Genomic DNA, 21414 nt, shown 5'->3' with positions numbered 1-21414 from the left:
GGACTCAGTGTGTGAATCTGATCCGTGTGGCTATCCTTATTTGTTTAAAGGGAGGACTTTTATTTTGGAGTGGGCAATGAGGAGTAATAGTAGTAATACTAAAAAGGGGGGGAGAAAGAGAAGTATTGATCATTAATAAAAAAACAACCTGGAAACACAGGGAAGCTTAAATAGTGTCATAAACAAGCAGGGTGATTTTTGAAGTACTGTGTTTAATTTGAAACATACAAAAAATAAAAAGGGAAACTTCCTTTAAAAAAGAAGAGATTGAGAGGAAGGAAAATGGAGGCAAAAAGTGTAGGTGTTTTGTTAGTTTGGCTGAGAAAGGGAAGAAAGATAGAGGATGATCCCTGAAAGGGATGACAAGATCTGGTGAGGATTTTTTAAGCAGTGTGAGAGATTTGGTCACATTTGGGTAGCTACACTGTGGTCTTATTCTTGTAGAGTAAAATTGGCTGTTATCTACCCTCTGTGAGTCATGTGTCTGAGGGACTAGGGAAGTCTTTCACCAATGTTATCACCTCTGCTCCTCATTCCACTATGTACCTCTCACTGTTACTCATCAGTAAGTGGTATTATTTAACCAATTAACATCAATTAGCTTTTCAAAGGGATATTTAATTCAAAGATATAGAAAGAACAGAAATACATTCCCCCCAATATATGGGGGTGTACTGCCTCCTGGGGGAGGTAGGCTCAAACTTAACAGGCTTCCTACATAGCATTTTCCCCACCAAATTCACTTCCAAATTTGGCATAATCATTGATGGAGTCCTCATCTTGATTTCCCCTGCTCTGGGTCTCTCAGGTGGTTCCCAAAGATCTTGCTAGGTTGGCTGGCCACAGAACAGCAGAGACTCCAGCTCATGGCCTCTGGTGAGTCATTTTTTAACCTTTCAAAGCTCATAAGGTCATAACTGTCTCCAATACTTCACCTAAAATAAGAAAAAAACAAATACAAAGAGACAAAGAGAAGTCAACATTCATATACCATATGTTGACCTTGGATGGTGAAAGCCCAAGATCTCTCCCCATTCAGAGACTTACTTCATTTTCTCCCTCCAAATGCATCCAGGGATGCTTTCTTGCTTTGACTGTTTAGTGCCTTTGGAATGACCCTTTCCCCCCCCCCCCCCAGTTCCAGCTCCATAACCAATCAAAAAGGCTCCTCTCCACCACATAGTTAACAGATTGTAACCTTTTATAGAATATCTCTACATACACCAAAGTCCACTTGGGTATTGTATCAGCTCAGCATGCTATGAAGACTCATAAGGATTAGTCATTATATTTGTATGCAGAAAGGAAGGGGAGAAATTGAAGAGTGGAAGTAGAAGATGACAGTGGAGGCAATCTTCTGGAGAAGATAGGAGGGACTATAATTAAGTGGGTTTGTGGACAGACTCGACTTGGGGAAGAAAAAGGGCCACCTTTACATCAGAGACTGGAGCAAATGAAATAGTGAAGGATGATTTCAAGATGTTAGAGGAAGAGACAAATATGCTTTTCTAGCTAACATATGGAAGGTGGTACTTATTTGAATAAATGAGGTAAGGGAGGTGCTGAAAGAGGGTTGAGACGAAAAAAGAAGGTTTGAAACAGCTGCTGTGGTGAGAGGGTTGGAGAACTGGGTTGGGGGCAGAATGAAGAAGGCACTAACCAGCCAAAGTAAGTTCACTCACCTGCATGCCCCCTCCTCCCTACCTTGGTTTCGTTGCTGCATGAGAACTCAGTTGAGATTGTTGCTATCCAGTTGTTTTTTGGTCATGTCTGACTCTTCATGACCCCATTTGGGGTTTTCTTGGCAAAGATACTGGAGGAGTTTGCCATTTCCTTCTCCAGCTCATTTTATAAATAAGGAAACTGAAGCAAACAGGGTTAAGTGACTTGCCCGGTGTCACACAGTTAGTGTCTGAGGCCAGATTTGAATTCAGGAAGATGAATCTTCCTGACTGCTGGCCCAGCATACTCTCTGCTGCACCACCTGGCTGCCTCCTCCAGTAAAGGTTAGATAATCTTAATTTCTAGTATACTTATCGGCAGGGTTACATGACTACGTCTAGCTCCATTCAGCAACACCTGAGTAGGGACAGAGAAGGTATTTCCTGGGATTAATCCAGTTAGAACCTCCTTGGACCTAAGGTTTCCCATCTATAAAATGAGAGGGTAAGACCATATGGCCCTGAAGATTCCTTCTGGTTCTATATCTGTGATCCTGTCATCTATTGTTATGCTTAAAAACCATAAAATATTCATGTCGGAAAGGATCTTGAAGAAGGTCAAGTGCAACATCCTAATTTTACAGAAACTGAGTTAAGAAAATAAATTGGCCAAGGACGCAGCTATCTTGTGGTAGAAAACTTGGTTCTTCTGACTTGTAGAACTCTTTTCCATTATATCATACTTTCTCATGTTTACATGTTCACATCCACCACGGGACACTCCTCAATCCATAATCATTTTAAAAGGAGAGGGTGTTTTAATGATATGCCCATCTCTCTGTCACCACTCGTCTCTCTCACTCTCTCCTTCCCTCTCTGTCTCTGTTTCTTATTTCTCACCCTCTGTCTCTGTCTCATTGATATGAATTCAACTACAGGTGATCCCTTGTGCTAACAATCTTGGGGGCTTTCTTGGTTTTGTATACCTGAAAGGATCTCTCTGCCACTTCCTAAAAATGCTTTCCAAAGCTAGATAGTGCAGTGGCTGAGCTGGATACAGTGATATCAGCTGAGTTTATTTAAAAATCAACATGCCATTTATTAAATCCATAGCTCCATTTCCAATTTTGCTTTTTTCTCAAAAATTGTTTAATGGTCTAATAAAACTGGGTTCTAGTTCTTTAACCTCTCAAATTTAGTACTACCTATTCCAACTTGCTCAGGGGAACCATTTTATCCACTGCCACTGACACTCACACACACATATACACACACACATCCCTTGTTTATTATCATATAATACTCTTTTCTTTCTTTTTTAGAGATGCTGAGTGAGATTTATTGGACACTGCTAATGGGCTTTCAAGGGTTCAGATCTCTAATGTATAACATTGATGATGACTGATTATTAAAATTCTCATGGCTTTCATTTGTTGTTGTTCATTCATTTCAATCAGGTCCGACTCTACATGACCCCATCTGGGATTTTCTTGGCACAGATACTGGAGTGGTTTGCCATTTCATTCTCCATTCATTTTACATATGAGGAAAGTGAGACAAACAGGGCTGAGTGACTTGCCCAGGGTCATACAGCTAAAAAGTGTCTGAGGCCAGATTTGAACTCAGGAACATGAATTTTCCTGACTTGAGACCTGGAACACTCTCTACTGCACCACCTTGCTGCCCCATGGCTTTCATAGTGTTACTTACTTTTATATTAAGAAGAAACATGTCTTTTGTCAACTATCATGGAGGAAGCTATTGAAAATGTGTTAAGAAAGATGGTAGAACTGGTTTCTTTTTCTTAGAATCAAAGAATACCAGAATGTCAGAACCAAAAGGGACCTTAGAATCATCTGGGACAGAGGAAGGAATGAGCCCCAAATGGGGAAATGATTCACTCAAGTTCACAGGAATACTTAGTGACTGGGGAAAGAGAGGTCTTTTGATTCCCAGTCTGATTCACTTTCCACTATACTATGCTGACTTCTCCCTCTCTTTTAAAACAACTTCAAGAATTAGTATATAAATAACACTTACAAACAAAAAGCCTTGTACACTACTTCCTTGTAGGTTTGACATATGGTGGTAATGTGCTAGAAACCTGCAAAACGTAAAAACGATAAAGAAGGCTTCATCATTCCCTTCATTTATCAGGTTAAAATGAATGATGGATACAAGATGCTGAAGGAAGAAAACCCACACAATCTGGGACTGGATATGAATTTTTTAGCTTCCAGAAAGAGATACTTTCATAGCATACACATGATTTGAATTCTGAATTATGAGAATGCACAAGAGAAAAAAACTCAAGGTTTTGTTCATATCTTTAAAAACCCAAGATTTGGGCACTCTCATGTTATTACTGCAAGAAAATCGAAGAGACTCTCTCCCCAGCAGAGATGAGAATAGGATTGGTATCTAAAGCCACAGAGAGAGTGGCTTCCTTTACAAAGCGAATGTCAAGTATGGATTATAGGCCCCCTTCGATAATAATACCTCACACTCACAGAACACTATATGCAAAACACTTTCACATTCATTATCTATTTGATCCTCCCAACAACCCTTTGAGCTAAGTAGTACAAGTGTTATTATTGTATTTTACCAATGAGGGAATAGCTCAGAAAGGTTAAGTGACTTTACCTAGATCACTGACTAGTTAGTGTTAGAGCTAGAATTCAAACCCACATCTCCTGATATTTCTGTTCGGTGACCTTTACACCATTCTTTGTTAACCCTATGTCACCCCCTGAAGGACTAGATTTTACTATTTTTAGTACTGTCATAAATTGCATTTGGATGGGTGGCCAGGTAGCACGGCGAGTAAGACCACCGGTGTCAGGATGACCTGGGGATCGAATCCCAGGTTCAGACACTTAGCACCCACCCAGAAACACCTGGCCGTGTAACCTTGAGCAAGTTACTTAACCCCAATTTTTTAGGGGCAGCCAGGTGGCTCAGTGAGTAAGAGCACTGACTCCGGTGTCGGGATGACCTGGGGATCAAATCTGGGCTCAGATACTCAGCACCACACCCAGAAATAACTGGCTGTGTAACCTTAAGCAAGTTACTTAACCCCGATTGCTTTAAAAAAAAAAATTGCATTTGGGACAATGAGAGACAAGAGGTAGGGTGGGCCAGGGGGACAATGTTAAGAATGTAAATCTGCCATGGGTTTGGGAATACTGAGGCATAGCCGAAGGGACCATATTCTCCCATATCTCTTCTGAACCTAGTACCTTCACTGGACTGATACTTGTTCTGCTTAAAGTCCATCAGAAGAAAATGAATGTGGCTTGTGGAGGTTGGGTAGTGTTCTTTCTATTATGTCCTATGTCTGGCTTATGGTTTACATAGACTTTCATCACTCAGTCAGCATGTATTCATTTTGGACCTACTATGAGCTATTTAGAGAAACCAAACAATCATACAAGAATAAATTACAAACAGTAGAAGACTGTGTATAACTAAATGCTATATTATGTGCTCCAGAGTCGGTGCTTTAAGAGTTAAACGGAGATTGATGAAGGCTGATGGAACCAGGGAGGACTTCATGGAAGAGGACTTAACCTTAGCTTGGAAAGAATATGCATGAAAAAATAAAATAAATAAATAGTGAGCATGGCATCTTCACAGATCCACAGGGGGATCAATGTAATTGAGGGCACGAGTCATGTCAAAGAGTAGATGATTTGGAAAAAGATTGGACTGTAATATTGGTCTTATAGGTTCTCTCTATTCAGGGGGTCTCTCCCTTTTCTAGGTAGTCCTAAGTGGTTCCGAGGGGGAGGATCGCTTCCTAACTCTTCTGTGAGTTACTGTTATGTCTATTTTGGTTCCTATGAGAGTCCTTGACATTGTCAAAAATCCAATTGGGCAGCTGCTGTTGCTGCCAAAACTCCTCTTTTCATTCCTAGCCACATGATGTAGTGGAAAAATTGCAAGATTTGGACCTGGATTCAAGCCTTGGGTTTACCTCTTGCTACCTGTGTGACCTTGGAAAAGTAATTTAACTTCTCCATGGCTTAGTTGATTTGTAAAATGAGGGGATTGGACTAGATGATTTCTAAGGTTCCTTCTAGCTCTAAATCCTAAAATCCTATATGTTTTCCAGTGGACACAATGAACTGGTGTGGAACAAAGCCAATATAAGCTACTCTGTGGGCTACTATTTTTATATTTCTCTTTGATGTGAAGACAAGGTATAAAGATCACGACTCATCCATGTCTTCTATTCCTGTATAATTCTTGTTGTTCCATCGATCCTTCGGTCTTCCCAGTGCACTAGAAACCTTCCTTCAGGACCTTTAATATTTCATATGTAACATGCTCTGAGGTGACTCAAGTCAAAATCAGAGTCAGGTCCCCAGAGGGGACTGGTTGATAACAAAACATCCCACCAAGAGTGTATGACACGCTGTCCCACAAGGACGTAGAGAATCCAAGAGAAAATGGGCTCAGCCTTATAGACAGCACATGAATGAATGAGTGAATGAGAATTTATTAAGCACTTACTACATGAAAAGAACTGTGCCAAGTGCTGGATATGCTGATAGAAAAGTAAGACAAGTCTCAAAGACGTCACATTCTAATATTCTAATAATATATATAGAAGGTTTCAGCTGAGTGTCTGATGAAAAGGTTCCATAAACTTAGGTTGTAACAGCAAAACAAATGGCAATGCATTGTATTTCATATCATTTCCACTGATAAAATCATATCGGTTTCTGATACTGAACTATTGACAGTGCTAATTACTTTGATGGGAAGAACTTTCTTTTCTGGACCTTTAGTTAACAGTGACTACAGTATGTATAGCCACAATCGCAAGAACATATTTTGACAGGGGTGTAATGGTAATGGAAATTTGAAGATCTTCCCTGCCCCTTGTAATGGCAAGCAAACAAGTGCTTAGCACCTTGTTTCACTTGAACCTTGCCCTTGATTATATCAAGTTATGTTCTGTTAAGAAACAGAACTTGTGAATTCCACAGTGGGAGGAACTTGCTGATGCAGCAGGAAGGGGCAGAACAGGGAGGAGCTAAGGACGAGAATAAAAAGCTGAGTACAAGTTGAGAGAGAGCCAGAACAACTGGGAGCAAGCAGCTTAGAGACTGAGCAGCTAGCATGAGTGAGAGAGGGGCATTCTTGCTTAAGGGAACCTGTTTTGTTTTGAAGGCCTGATGGAGGGAAGATTTGGGAATGTTGGTATTCACTGCATTGGTTATATGTACCAACTTCGTGGTCACTGTGATGAATTTGGCTTTTTGGTTTGGGGATTTGGCTTTCTAGTATTTGAATAAATGCTTTGATTCTGTCCTCCATTTGGACAGCCTGTTACATTTAGTGATTCACAACTACACCAGCATATTCATAGCTGCCATGAGCACTGTAAATATTGCATTAGTGTTATGTAGCAGCAAGCACCCCAAGTGTCCCCAGGGTTTGCTGCCAGTACAGGTTCTTGGATCTGCTTTGATAAAGGAAAGCAACTCAAAATGGGTTAACAAGCTTACTTTAATCATTCAAATATGTATCATTTACCTAGTTCAGGGGAAAAAGGTCAGCACCCTGAACTTCAGAATACACAGACAGAATTATCAAGACAGAGAAACAGATCAAGTAGACAGTTTCCAAACTGTCCAACCATTACATCCATACCAAATCAACATCTGGGTTTCAATATCTGGGTTTTTCAAAGCCGAGGGGGGGCTCTCAACAACAGCTTCCCATAATCCAGATCAAATCACAGAACACTTCTCAAAGTGAGCCCCAAAACAAAGCTACACATCAGGGCTTATATAGCCTTCTCCTGGCTCAGAGAATGTAACAACCTTATTGACTCACTGGCCAATCAAGAAGTACCTACTGAAAAACAAGCCTCCCACCCCAGGCTCCAGGTGCACTTTAGCCTAAGGGCAGGGAAGATCTTAAAAATTTACATTCCCATTACATGTTATAAGGGGTTGCTACCCAGGAAGATGGCTGCAAAGGCTAGACTAGAGGCAGGACCAGTCACCTGGGGGTGGGGCAGGTGGGGAGAGGATGGAAGTGCTGCCCCTCAAGGGCTCTTGAGTTTACTTGCTGTCAGTAGGAATTGATGAGCAATTGGTATTGGTAGTAGTGAATAAGGTGGTCCCTTTCTCTACAATGATTTCTCCCCTCAATTAAGGCTACAGGGCCTAGGCTAGAAGCAGGGCGGGTGATTTTGTGGGCACCACTATTCCCAAGAATCTTGGGTTCAAAATCTTGTGTTATCTCCATGGTAGGAAATAGTGGTAGGAAGGACATGATCAGGGTGGCAGTGGTGATTTGGCTTGCCTGGCAAAGGCTACTTCCTATCTCCTTCAGAGCACGTTGCTATTTTAGTTAGGCTGATTTGCCATACACACAGGCAGGAATTCATCAGTTATAATACCCTCAAACACAGTTACCCACCAGGAGACACAAGTACATGGAAGTAAGGTGACTTATCCAATATCACAGCTAATAAGCAACTGAGCTGGGGTATGATTCCAGGTTCTTTGAATCTAAATCTGGTACTCTATTCAGTGCACCACATTGACATCCATTTGGTTTTTCCTCTATGAATTGTCAGGCGGATGTCTTCTTAGTATACATGGATCTCATTTAGAAGGTCCTGCAGTCTTCCAGGGTTCAATTCAATTAGCACAGTGTTATTCACAAACAATATTTGGAGAGTTCCTCTCTATAAGGAATCCTTCCATTTGAATTCTCACAGAATAACCTCCATAACATGAGTGAACACCATCAGTGAGTATATGTCTCAGTTTTATTATTCAGTATTGGTATCCAGACATTGAAGAAAGTTATCCTGATAGTCATACATAGCAAGAAATCTTACATAATCTTAACATATACATAGGGGCCTCTTCTAAGAGATCCATATTAATTTGTTGGAGGTTAACCTAACTATCCACCATGGTCTCTTTTTTTTTTCTTAAAGCAACCGGGGTTAAGTAACTTGCTCAAGGTTACACAGCCAGTTATTTTTGGGTATGGTGCTAAGTATCTGAGCCCAGATTTGAACCCCAGGTCATCCCGACACTGGAGCTGGTGCTCTTACTTGCTGAGCCACCTAGCCGCCCCTAAGAAATTGGCGTTAAGTAACTTGCTCAAAGTTACACAACCAGGTGTTTCTGGGTGGGTGCTAAGTGTCTGAGCCCAGACTAGATCCCCAGGTCATCCCAACACGGGAGCCAGTGCTCTTACTCGCTGTGCTACCTGGCCGCCCCCATGGTCTCCTTTTAAAAGAAGAACCTTTAAAGTTACATTTTGCTCATACAAGTAAAATGTTTTTATGGCAAACAGTGAACAATAAATACGACGGGATTTTGTAACCTCTAAACTTTTCTGTCAATTTGTGACTTAAGACATGGTTTTTGTAGAAAATTTCTGTGAAAATTGGACTGTTTCCTTCCATGTTTCCAATTTTTAAAACCCTTCACATGATGTATGTCATTTTCATGAAGACTTTATAGACATGAGGAAGGAATATGGGTTGATAGCTGCTCATGTGATTGTCTCTTTTTATGTAATAACATTCACGATTTCTTCATGTTTACTTGTTATCTTGCTCTCTTTGAGACTTGGGAAACGGATCCCTGAGTGCTTTCAAAATTGTCCATTTCAGCAGGATTTCTTCTGAATACTTTTGGTCTAGTACAGCTGCTCTTCTCCACTTCATCTTCCTAAAGACCATTTGCACTTTTTCATATGGTCCTGAAGCATTAAAACCCCAAATGCAATCATTCTGATCCTGGTAATGATAAGAGCAGATCACCCTAGAAATGTTGGCACATCTGGCCCATTTTGCTTCCATTTGTTGTCCTTCCAGTTTCATCTATTAATGTTCTCAGGATAACATGACTTTGCTGGGTCTCATGCCCAGCTTCCTGCAGGCTCATTTTCTCCTCAGTTACTTTCCCATTGTTTGGCAAGCTGATCTTCCTCCTAATCTTCCATCATTCGCTATCATGTTGTGTGTGTGTGTGTGTGTGTGTGTGTGTTTTTAATTCAGAGGTACTCTTCATTGCTTTACACTGAAAACAATTGTAATTCCCATGACTCAACTTGTTTAAAATGGTATAAATAGCCTATTAACACCATAATGTTTTGGAAATTACTTTGTACTTAAAACCACTGTAGCTCTTGGCTGTCATGTCTCTCCTCTTGACAGAGTCAAATGTTTGTTGGCTGTGGCATTTATGGCCTCCTTTTTGGCTTCCTCATTGGGGTGAATGTTTTATATTATATATGCATATATACACATAGAAGCTTTACTAAGGGCACCTAGATGCCACAGTGGATAGAGCCTAGAGTGAAAAGGACCTGACCTCAAACTCTTACTACCCTGTGTGACCCTGGGCAAATCACTTAACCCTGTTTGTCCCAGTTGCCTCATCTGTAAAATGAGCTGGAGAAGGAAATGGCAAAACCGCTCCAGTATCTGCAAGAAAACTCCAAATGGGTCACAAGAAGTTAGACACAACTGTAATGATTGACAAGAGCAAATCTATGTCAATAAAACTCAGAAAGAGTCATGAAGAGTTGGGCACAGCTGACCTGAAAAGCCTTACTAAAACATGGCAACAATCAGCTTCAATGACTTTACTTTGAATAGTTTCCATTTGTTAGAGATAACAGCTTGTTTAAATAAATAGGCTTGGAATTATTGTGATTTTTAAAATATTTATATTTTTTGTTTTTCTATCACCTTCATTTCCCAGTCATTCTCTCTATACGCCAGATTCAGAGAGTTCATGTATCTTCCCATGCTTCTGTTTATCCTTCATGTTCATAGTTTATCATCATGTAGTAATATTTCATTATGTTTACATATCACATTTTATTTGACCATTACATAATTGATGGGCATCTACTTCATTTCTAATTCTTTGCACATATATGTATATATATGACTTTTGTTTCTATTTTTTACCTCTGTAAACAAAGTTATTATAATTGCATGTTGTCTTCTTATCTTTATCATCTAAATTTAGTATAGATTTTCCTAATCCCTGTAACTGGTAGTGCCTACTCATCCACACAAAATTATTCCATATTTACTTTGTATATATTTTCTATATATTTATATGTATATATTTTGATTCCACCAATAGATAATAAACTTCTTGAGCGCAAACATTGTGGGTTGGGGGCGGATATCCTACCACCTACCACAATGCCTGGCATATAATAAATGCATACTTGTTGACTAATTCATTGATTTGGACTTTTCCTTGAACCAGTAAATGTTCTAACAACAACATTGACACAGCTACTTCTAAAATATCTCTCCTATCAACAACCAGTCGTTTATCTGTTGGCATATCATGTTTTGTGATATTGCTAGGTTCTCAGATATCTAACACCTTCTAACTTCTTTCTTTTTTAAGTTTTATTGGTGCCTTTTATTTTTACATTACCATCATATCTGGGTATCCTCTCCGCCTCACTCTACTCAGTGATCCTTCCCTTGAAACAAAGAAAAACAATTAAGCAAAACCAGCTGACACAGGGACTTCTAATAGGTTATATATCATTTTGTACCCATACTCCCTTACCTCTCCAACAAAAGATAGAAAGTGCATTTCTTTATCCCTTTTCTGGAGCCAAGATTGGTCATTACCATTATACATCATGGTTTAATTTTAGTGTCATTTCATTTACATTGTTGTAGGCATTGTGATAACTGCTCTCCTAGTTTTGCTTACGTCACATTGCTTGAGTTCATGCAATTCTTCTCATATTTCTCTGAATTCTTCATATTTATCATTTCTTTTGATCCAATAATGCTCCATCATGTTTATATATCACAGTTTGTTTAGTTATTCCTCACTAATGGTCAACCCCTTTGTTTCTAGTGTTTCAGCAAGTCCAAGAAAGGTTTGGGCATGTTGAAAACCTTTCCTTCTGTCATGGATTTTCCTGAGGCATTTGCCCAACAGTGGTCAATCTCTTGGTCAAAGGTTTGACTTTTCTTGCAGATAGTTTTCTAGACGTGACCAATTTGCAGCGTCACCAACAGGGTATTAGCATGCTTGTCTTCTCATGGCTCCTTTATTGTTGACTATTTCCATCCTTTTCATCTTTGCTAGTTTGCTGGATGTGAGGCTCAGGCTTATTTTAGCTTATTTATTTATTTATTCATTCATTCATTTATTTATTTATTTTTAGCCACTTGGAACTATCTTTTACATGGTTGTTTACAAGTACTACCTCCTGACTTTTGTAGTAATGTATCCATGATATCTAGAAGTGAGGCTTTTTGTCCCTCCATTCTAAAGCCCATTTTTCACCAACTTGTCCTGAGCTCATTTTTGCATGGATGTCATTGAGTATCAAGGTATACATTGGCTTGGTTTGAAGATCACATGAAGTTCTTAATATAATTTCTTTCCTTCTTCATTCTCTGTAACAGACGTTGATATGTAGGCTATAATTACCTCCATAGTAATAATAGCAATGAGCACTGCCAAGTGAGGTGACCCAGGGTTCCATGAAATATTTCTTTTGGTGCTTGAAGAAACCAGCTCCACCAATGAATGTATTTATCTCTCTAAGAACCTCCATGTCCTCCTTCTACTTAGCCACAACTTATTTCTGCCCTCTACCTTCATTTTTTGGTAACTGTTTACATCGCCCCATTTACTGAGTTGGGTTATCATATCATTAGCCATTGGACAAAAAGCATACATTTTCAATTCTACTAGTGAAATTAGTGTATAATAATAAGACAGTATAAAAACTTGTTGGTTCTGGGGTGACTAGGTAGAGCAGTGAATAAAGTATCAGCCCTGGAATCAGAAGGACCTGTGTTCAAATCCAGCCTCAGACACTTAACACAAAAAACTAGCCATGTGACCTTGGGCAAGTCACTTAACCCCAATTACCCTACCTTCCCACTCCAAAAAAAAAAAAAAAACCAACCTAGGGCGGCTAGGTGTAGCAGTGAGTAGAGTGTCGGCCTTAGAGTCAGGAGGACCCGAGTTCAGTTCCAGCCTCAGACACTTAACATCCACACAAAAAAACTAGCCGTGTAACCTTGGGCAAGTTACTTAACACCAGTTGCCCTCCAAAAGGCAAAAACAAAAAACAAACTTGTTGATTCTTAGCACTCTCCTTTTTCTGTCACTGTCATTCAACAATCATTCATTTAACAAACATTTATTAAGTTCCTACTGTGTTCCAAGTACTAGACAAGGGAGATACAAAGACAAAAATTAAACAATCCATGCCCTCAAGAAGCATATATCTTTTTGGGTGGAAACAAAATATGCATTAAAAATAAATCTAAGGGTCATGGAGTTGTATGTGTGGGTGTGAGGAGATAAGAGTAATGATCAAGAGAGGGAGTTTCTCCTCAGGCAACCTACAACTCTGAATCAGAGAGATTCTGAGATTGCCACAGCCTTCACAAGAGCAATGATAATCAATCATTCTCTGTGGAAGAGGTGAAGAAAGAGGGAGTTGATGAAGAAGGGATTGTGTGAGCAGTAGCAGGGAATTTAGAAAGTCCCCAACCTTGCCTAAAGGTCAAAGGCAAGAGTCAGTAGTTGGCTGGTTATAGAGAGATGACAAGTGGTTGAAGTACTCAGTCCTCCAAACATCTGCCAAGCGTTGAATCATCTTTGCATCTCTGGTATGACTCCAACTTTGTCATAATAGATTATATCCTGGATATATAGCTGTACCCTCTTTGCAACTGACAATATGAACCTATATTACAAATCACTGAACTATACTGCTTGTTGGGACTCTTCTATCTGGGATCCAAGGTGCTCCCCCTAACTTCACCTAATTGAACATATCCTGTTTCGAAACAAGTCCAGTCTGAGCAGGTTCCTGTACTTTCCAGCATCACATTTCCATGCAACTCCTTCTGAGCAGTGTCCAAATGACTCCATTTCACTTGAGTAAAGTTCACAACCACATCCTCCAATGACATTGATTCCTGATAGACCCTGGTGCAAGGGTCGTTTGCACCCCAGCAGAGCTTATTCCTCTGAAGGAAGGACAAATTGCATCAGAAGGCATCCTCCTCCCTCACTGACAATGTGTGGATAGAGGCGGTCAGTCAATATACATTTATTAAGCTGCTATCTCTAGTCGTCCTGATTTATATCCTGCCACTGGAGCCAGCTGGCTGCAGTGGAGGAAGTGTGGCTGGTGACTTTGCACAGCCCTCTCTCACTTAAATCCAATTCACTTGCAAGTCATGGCATCACCTTCCCAGTGTCATGGTCTTCTTTGAGACTCAAACAAAGGACAAACAATAACATTTATTAAACCCTTCCTACTTGCCAAGTACTGGGGGAAACAGTATGCAAATTATATACATACAAAATATATAAAAAATAAGTGGAAGGTAATCTCAGAGTAATGGCACCAGCAGTGGGAAGGCCAGGAAAGGCCTCTTGCAGGAGGTGGGGGCGGGCAGAGCATTCTAAGTACTGGGGACAGTTCCCCAAAAGCATGGAGATGGGAAGTGGAGTGTTATGTCTGAGGAAGAGCAGGTAACCCAGTGTCACTGGATCACAGACAACATGGAGGGGAGTGATGTGTAAGAAGACCGGAATGGTAGGAAGAGATGATCTTGTGAAGGGCTTTAAATGCAGCTATTTTATGCTGGAGACAATAAGAGCCACTGAAAGTTACTAAGTAGTGAGGAGGGATGTTCAGACCTGTGCTTTAAGAATATCTTTTTGGCAGCTGAGTGGAGGACAGATTGGAGTGGGAAGCCTGGTAGTAGGGAGACCAACCATAAGACTCTCGCAGAGTGGTAGTGATGGCAAATCAAGAGATGAAGAGAGTCTGTAGGAAAGCAGGGGCTATGTGAGGGAAAGGAAGAGTGGCTGTGTGCATGAGATTGTGGGGGGTCACCTGGAATGGTGGAAGCACATGAGTATGTGGGACTGAGAACCATTTTTGTCATTATGATTCATGACTGGCCATAACCAAAGAATTCACCACCAAATTGCTAGTGATGAACCTCTTCCTAGTCATTCCACTGGTCCTCAGCTATCAGCCTTCCACTGAAGCCATACTCCAAGTCTTTCCAGGACAGAGAGCCTGCCAGGGCTTGTACTATGCCAGCAGGACCTTCAGGAAAGCAGGGACACTTGCAGGTCATGGACTTTGGGGAAGTGTCATCAGTAGATTATTCTAGCTCCTGTCCCAGTGCAGTCTTCCCCTGTCTTTATGACACAATGCTTATTGGCATAGCGAGCCATAGTGAACAAAAAGAGCCCTAGCTGTGGAGGATTCGGATTCAAAGCTTACTTCTCATGCTTTCAGCCTCTGTGACTTCAGATACCTCTCTTAATTTCCCTAGACTAGAGAGTTCTCATCTGTAAAAAGGGGGTGGAAGTTAGACTAAATGATCTTTGAGGTCCCTTCCAGTTCTAGACCAGTGATGAATCTGTGACCCTAACATCTTCACAAAGTGGACTGGGCATTAATTATTGTTCACCCTTTTGAATGTGTTGAAGATTTTGGGAAAGAAGGTGGACTTAATGGTCTGCAAAGTCTCTTCAAACACTAAGATTCTAGGATTCACAATCAGCAGCAGAAGCCAGCCAATAACCTTGTAAGGGTCACCAAAGGGGATCCTGGGCACTTATTAGACTACATTGAAAAAATGAAGCTGGGTCTACCTAGGCAGTGAATACAGCTATGTGCCAACAGGTCAGGGACTCCTGCTATCTCAGGGAACTCTCTCTGTCACTTGTAACTTTTAATCCTAGGCAGCTGCTTGAAGTCTGCAGAAGGGGATTGACTTGCCCATGGCTATCATGGAGTGATTGTCAGAAGTGGGTTCTGAAACCAGACCAGGTCTTCCGGATTCCAAGTCCATCATTCTATCCACTTCTCTGTGCTGTGAATATAGCCTCTATTTTGCTTGTCCAACAAAGAGTGCTTAACTTGATACATCCTAGATAAAAGGAACCCCTTCACATTCTTATCCCTGGCCCCCAGCTCAGATTATACCAATGAACACCAATGAACAAAATGCATTACAGTAAAATTCCAATATAGCCAGGGAAGCAGTATACCCTTCATTTGACCTATGAAACAGATGAATTTACCCCAGGGACCAGTAAACCTCCCAGCATAAAACAAATGTTTCTATAGTTAATTGAAATAAGGTTTTCCTAGCACTCTTGTTAATGTGATTTGGGAGAGGGGAGAGAGACAACAGAGAAGAGGGATTAATGGGGCTTGATCTGCATTATTACTTGATTTCTATAAAAATCAATGCAAAGTATACATTATGGGTCATGTCTGAAATTTGACCCTCCCAGAAATGACTGGGCTTCTCCTCAATTTGACCACCGACTCTAGAGCAGATGGAAATATTAACCCCCCTACACACACACACTATTTTCATTTCTAAACAAACCTGTATAAACATTTTATTATTTTATCAGCTAGTAGCAACATGATTATGTTGTAATAAATTGTTACTACATCAAGCAATTTGCTCTTTTAATCCTGGAGAAGGGGAAAGGAGAGGTTGTATCTGTTTAAACTGATAACAATGTTACTTGCTACTTTTATCAATAGCAGCTTTTTCCTGTAGGTTTAGTTAGAAGTAAAAGCAATTCAGGTTCTCAAAGATGTTCCCTTCATTCTCTGAAAGACTTCAGATTATTTCGGCTTCTCTCCACATACACAGCTCCTCCAAAGCTTCAAACTAAGGTCAGAAGGCTTCAGACTGCCTAAAATCGTGAGTCATAGTTCACGTTTTTAATCCTGGTATAGATCTGCCTCTTTTGGGGGACTTTTTCCCTTATCTTCCTCCCTGATTTTTTGGATGCCAACATTGGTGTGGTGCTCCAATGGTCTCTTCATACATTCCAGGCACTGTTTATGTTCGTTTGGGAACCTGCCTCAACAAGAAACATGTAAATGCTCTGGGGCAGTACAAGGTCCTTGTTAAAACTAGTGCCCTGTGCTTCCCAGTGACAGAAATTACTTATTGCATGATCTTCATGGGATCATTATATGTCAAGTATTCTCTGACCTCTCTCCTACTCTTCTACCTCCCAGGATTCCAGGGGTCCCTCTGAGGCATTAGGGGTATTTCTTCTCTAATGTTGCTAGTTTGAGCCTCCATTCCAATGCAGTCCCTCCTATGGTGATTTAACCTCAGTGAATACTATTAGCCTTAGTGAGTAGTGCCTCAGTTACATTTAACAAATTAACACCAATTAGTTTTTTATAAAAGGATATTTGCTTTAAAGATATAGCAAGAATATTTCTCCCTAACACACTTGGAACACATTTTCCCCATAGTATGGAAAGAATATACTCAAACTAAATGCAGCTTACATGTGACTTTAGTCCTACCAAGTTCATATCCAAATGCTGCATCTCTGCTGGGTAAGTCCTGGTCTCAGCTACTACTAGGCTGGGTCAGGAAAGTAGAGTCTTCATCCTTTGGCCATTTTTGTTGGCCTGGCTACAAAACTCAACAGAGATTTTACAAAAATCAACTCCTGGACTGGATTTCTAGTGGTTTGATCTCCTGATCTCTTGAAATTTATAAGGTTATAGACATCTCCAGTTGCCTTTGCCTAAAATGAAAGAACAAATAATGCCAAGGCAAAGAACCAAGGCTTAAACTGATGGGCCACAAGTTGGCCTCAGATGGAGAGGGCCTAAAGACTCTCTTTACATTCTTTTTCTCTCTCTCTCTTTCCCTCTCCCTCTCCTCTCCCTCTTCCCCTCCCTCTCCCTCTCCCTCTCCCAAAATGCTGATAGCAGTAAGTCAGCCAAAAAAGATAAAGTTGTAGTTGGCTAGAGCCTCCTGAATGCGCCCCCACTTCAGCCTCCACAGCCAGTCAGAGGCCCCTCCTCACTGTGCATTCGGTAGCTCTATTCCAGACTGTCGGTGCAAGCTCCAAATCTCTCCAACACACTTCCATTGCATATCAGCATGACTCTCCTGGAAACAAGCTTCCCAGCCTCCTCCATGTGGGAAATTGCATTAGCTGAGCGCAGTGCTGCCTGTTCATAAGGTTTGGGCTTGTTGCCAGGCCTCCATCACAACAGAATTATAGAGTTAGAGTTAGAAGAGCCCTCAGTGGGCAGCTGGTCTGGGCCACTCAGTTTACAGGTGAGGAAACTGAGGACTGGAGGGTTTAATTGACTTATACAAAATCTCATTGATAATAAGAGGCAGACCTAGCATCTGGTAACTCTGTGGGTCTTATCTTTTTTTTTTTTAATCTGTAAAATGATAGGTTGAAATAGGTGGGCTCCAAAATCCCCTTGTGTTCTAAATCCTCTGATTACCTGATCTGTTCACTCTCTATCTTGCCTTTTCCCTTTCTGTAGATTCCCTGGTAAGGCTGTCCTCAACACATGTCCTAAGATTGTCCCCCTAAACACATTATTGTCTGACACCAAGTGTTTGCCTGATCCTCATTGGGCTGCCTGGTTGGTGACCTTCTGCTTGGCCTGACCCTGGCAACCCTGGTTTTTGTCTTCTGCCTAAATACTGAACTCCTGGCTTTCTGTTTGTACATTTTAATAGATCACTTGCCTCCTGGAAAATGGTGTCTTAGATTTCAATTCTATACTTTCTCTTTCATCGCTTTCCCCCCAGCAGCACCTATTTTGCCAGCACCTTAGGGACTTGGGCTCAGCTAAAAGGATAAAATCAGAGCATGGGAAATAATTCTTGGCAGAGCCAGGGAGCTCTGTAGTGTGACTGGACTGTGGAAATTCACCTTCCCGGAAGCTGTATTATTTGAAAAAGCCCCACGGCTTATAAAGCACTTTGCACCCTCCCCCACACACACTCAAATGTAGCACTGGGAGATGTAGAAGAGCAGAGGAGCCATTCTTCCTTTGCTCTGCTTTTGGGGCACAAAGTGGGACTGAAGCCAAGCCATTCACCATTTGACTGGAGGGGATGGGGAGTTTTCCTTTTCAGCAGCGACAAAGGCCTTCCTAGTGGGGGGTGAGGGAACCCTGTGGATCCAGGAGTAGATGGATGGGGTTTGCTAGGCATCCCCAGGTAAACAGAGACAAGCTTTTTGTGACTGTATGAAGCAGGAATGGGGCTCTATGGTGTTACTAAAAAACATTTCCACCTGCTGTAATCAGAATTGAAAGGGTAAGCAAGAATGCCAACTGAGAAAGTGGGGGGAGAAATGGAACTCCCAGCTGAGGCTAGGGAAGGGGCTAGGCTGTGAAGAAACCTGATACAAGCTACGCTATCAAAAGAGAAGGGACAGGAAGCAAAAAGGCTAAAGGAGAAAGCTTGGGCATCTGTTGAGCTGCCAAGCCAAAAAATCAGCAGGGAGACTCATAAAGAAAGAAGGAACAATGAGCAGGGGGACCAGGACAATAAAGCAATAGTATCATGTAGCAGAAAATGAACTGAAAAAATCCAATGAAAAAAAAAGCAAGACAACAAATTCTACAGGTTCCCTAGAAATAATGAATCAACATTAGGAACTGAAAGGGTAACTCACCTTGGGAAAAGGAGTTCAGGATGACACTGAGAAGTGGAGCTGTCTTCAGTGTTTGCTGGGAGAGGGATATGTACTTAAGGGAGCACTGTCTTCAGATCTCTCCAAACTGTCTAAGGTAGGGGTTTCTGACCTGAGGTCCATGGACCTCCAAAGGGTCCATGGATAGACTTTAGGAGGTTCACAAATTTAGATGAGGGAAAAAGATGACAATCGTTATTTTTACTAACTCACCAACTGAAATTTAAGATTGCCTTAAATTATTTAACATTATTCTGGGAAGTGGTCCAGAGGCTTCTCCAGGCTGCCAAAGGGGTCAATGTCCCCTAGTTTAAGGACAGAGAACTAGTAATTGGAGTCAACCTTCTGTGGGCCCCTTCCTGGCTCTGATTTCCAGGCACTCCCCCAAACAACCCTCTGGTCTTAATACAATGAGACATTGCATGCAGACAACTTCTCACATCGTTTCCCCTAGTGAAATAAGGGAATTTTCATTATAAATTATTAATTTTTTAAAAAAATACTGATTAAACTTCTGTGAGTTTGGATGGTTTTCACAAGTCTGGTTGGGAGTCCTTCAATCAGTGGTTCTCAAACTTTTTTTGCTTGAGGAATCTTGGCACGCTGGACATAGACATTGGCGATGCTATTGGAGAGTTGGAAAATACACACATGTAGCTTCCAGATCAGCCATTTTTATTGATTTCTCAGGCTTCCTGCAAGACTCAGGTTAAATCACACCCTTCATGGGAGGGTGCTAATGTCTTCCCTCCTAGGATTACCTTCCATCTACTCTGCATATGTCTTGGATATATGAGGAGAAAATTGAGAACTGACTAGTATCTTGGGATTTGTAGTTCACAGGATAAACATATCCAGGACAAACATTCTCATCTTAGGCCTGAGAATCCATTTGAGTCTATCATGTTCTTTAGGTTAGAAGGTGGAATTGAATCACACTGTGGAGTTTTTAAAAAGACACACACAGTTTGGGGGACAAACACCAGGCATTAAATGGAACTTACAGACTGAGAGGAAATGATGAGGACCTCAAAACCCAAATAGTAGAAGGGGCAATGGAGTCAGCTCCCAATCCTCCACTTAGGGTTTAATAAGCCAAGTGAGAAAGAATATGAGGCACAGATGGAATGAGAAAAAGGAGAAAATGAAAGTTGAACGAACTGAAGCATCTATAGAAGAGAAGGGAGTGGGAGAGGAGGGTGTTGTGAATTAGAAGACCCTAGTCAAAGCCCCCAGGGTTACCCACCACTTCAAGAACTGAGAGAAGTTCTAAGAAAAGATCCTCTCTTCTTTCCCCAACGTTCTGTCCATTAACAAGCACTGGAGCATACTCACTTATTTCTTTGCCCAAAAGTTTCTGGTAACCTGAATTTTGCTTTAACAAAAAAAAAGAGGACAGGAATAGCTACAGATAAACATAAACTTAAATTAAATTTAAAATAAGTCAGACAGCCAAATCTCTGCCTAAATGCTCAGAATTTTCCTTTCTGGGACCTTTCAGTTATTGTTATTTTATTCATAACTTTTAATTTAATATAAATTTCATAAAGCAGCAGGTAAGGAAACTATAATGAATTGAGGGGCCATTATATTACAACTAGGCTAAAAAAAAATGAGCTAACTGAGGATATAACAGGCTATGGTTTAATAAATCTCCATAGACAGAAATGACTGGGGCGGCTAGGTGGTGCAGTGAGTAAAGCAGCCGGACCTGGAGTTGGGAGGACCTGAGTTTGGATCCAACCTCAGACACTTAACACACACACACACACACACACACACAACCTAGCTGTGTAACCTTGGGCAAGTTACTTAACCCCAATTGCCCTCCAAAAAGGCAAAAAAAAAAAAAAGGATAGGGAGTAAAATAAAGACACTTAGGGCTATGACCAGGTGAGTACTATCCCTGCAATCCACCGTTGGGATCCGTACACCTGCTTATTTACATCTTCCTCATTAGAATGTGAGTTCCTTAAGGATAGAGACAGTACTTTTGCCTTTCTTCATACTTCCAATACTTTTCATATAGTAACTACCTAATAAATGTCTTATGACTCTGTTCAAGGTATATGTTATGAGATTAGAACATATATAAAATAGGAAGGAAGGAAGGGAAGGAGGGAGGAAGGAAGAAGGAAAGAAGGAAGGAAGGAAGAAGGAAAGAAGGAAGGAAGGAAGAAAGAAAGGAAGGAAGGAAGGAAGGAAGGAAGGAAGGAAGGAAG

General features: G+C 41.0%; 1 long non-coding RNA gene across 1 annotated transcript in view; it reads right to left on the bottom strand.

Annotated features, from left to right (window-relative positions):
* Window positions 1-386: 386 nt before the first annotated feature.
* Window positions 387-21414, bottom strand: part of LOC138158001 (uncharacterized) — a 28530-nt gene continuing 7502 nt past the window's right edge. Inside the window, exon 3 of the long non-coding RNA XR_011167527.1 lies at window positions 387-935. This is a non-coding gene — a long non-coding RNA (uncharacterized lncRNA). The remainder of the gene's footprint in view (window positions 936-21414) is intronic.

Source organism: Petaurus breviceps, unplaced genomic scaffold, assembly GCF_028583685.1.
Source record: "Petaurus breviceps papuanus isolate PSGF00001 unplaced genomic scaffold, PetGlider_PUasm1.0 174, whole genome shotgun sequence".
NCBI lineage: Eukaryota > Metazoa > Chordata > Mammalia > Diprotodontia > Petauridae > Petaurus > Petaurus breviceps.
Note: the sequence above shows the minus strand (reverse complement) of the source record. Positions and strands in the feature narration are given on the sequence as shown.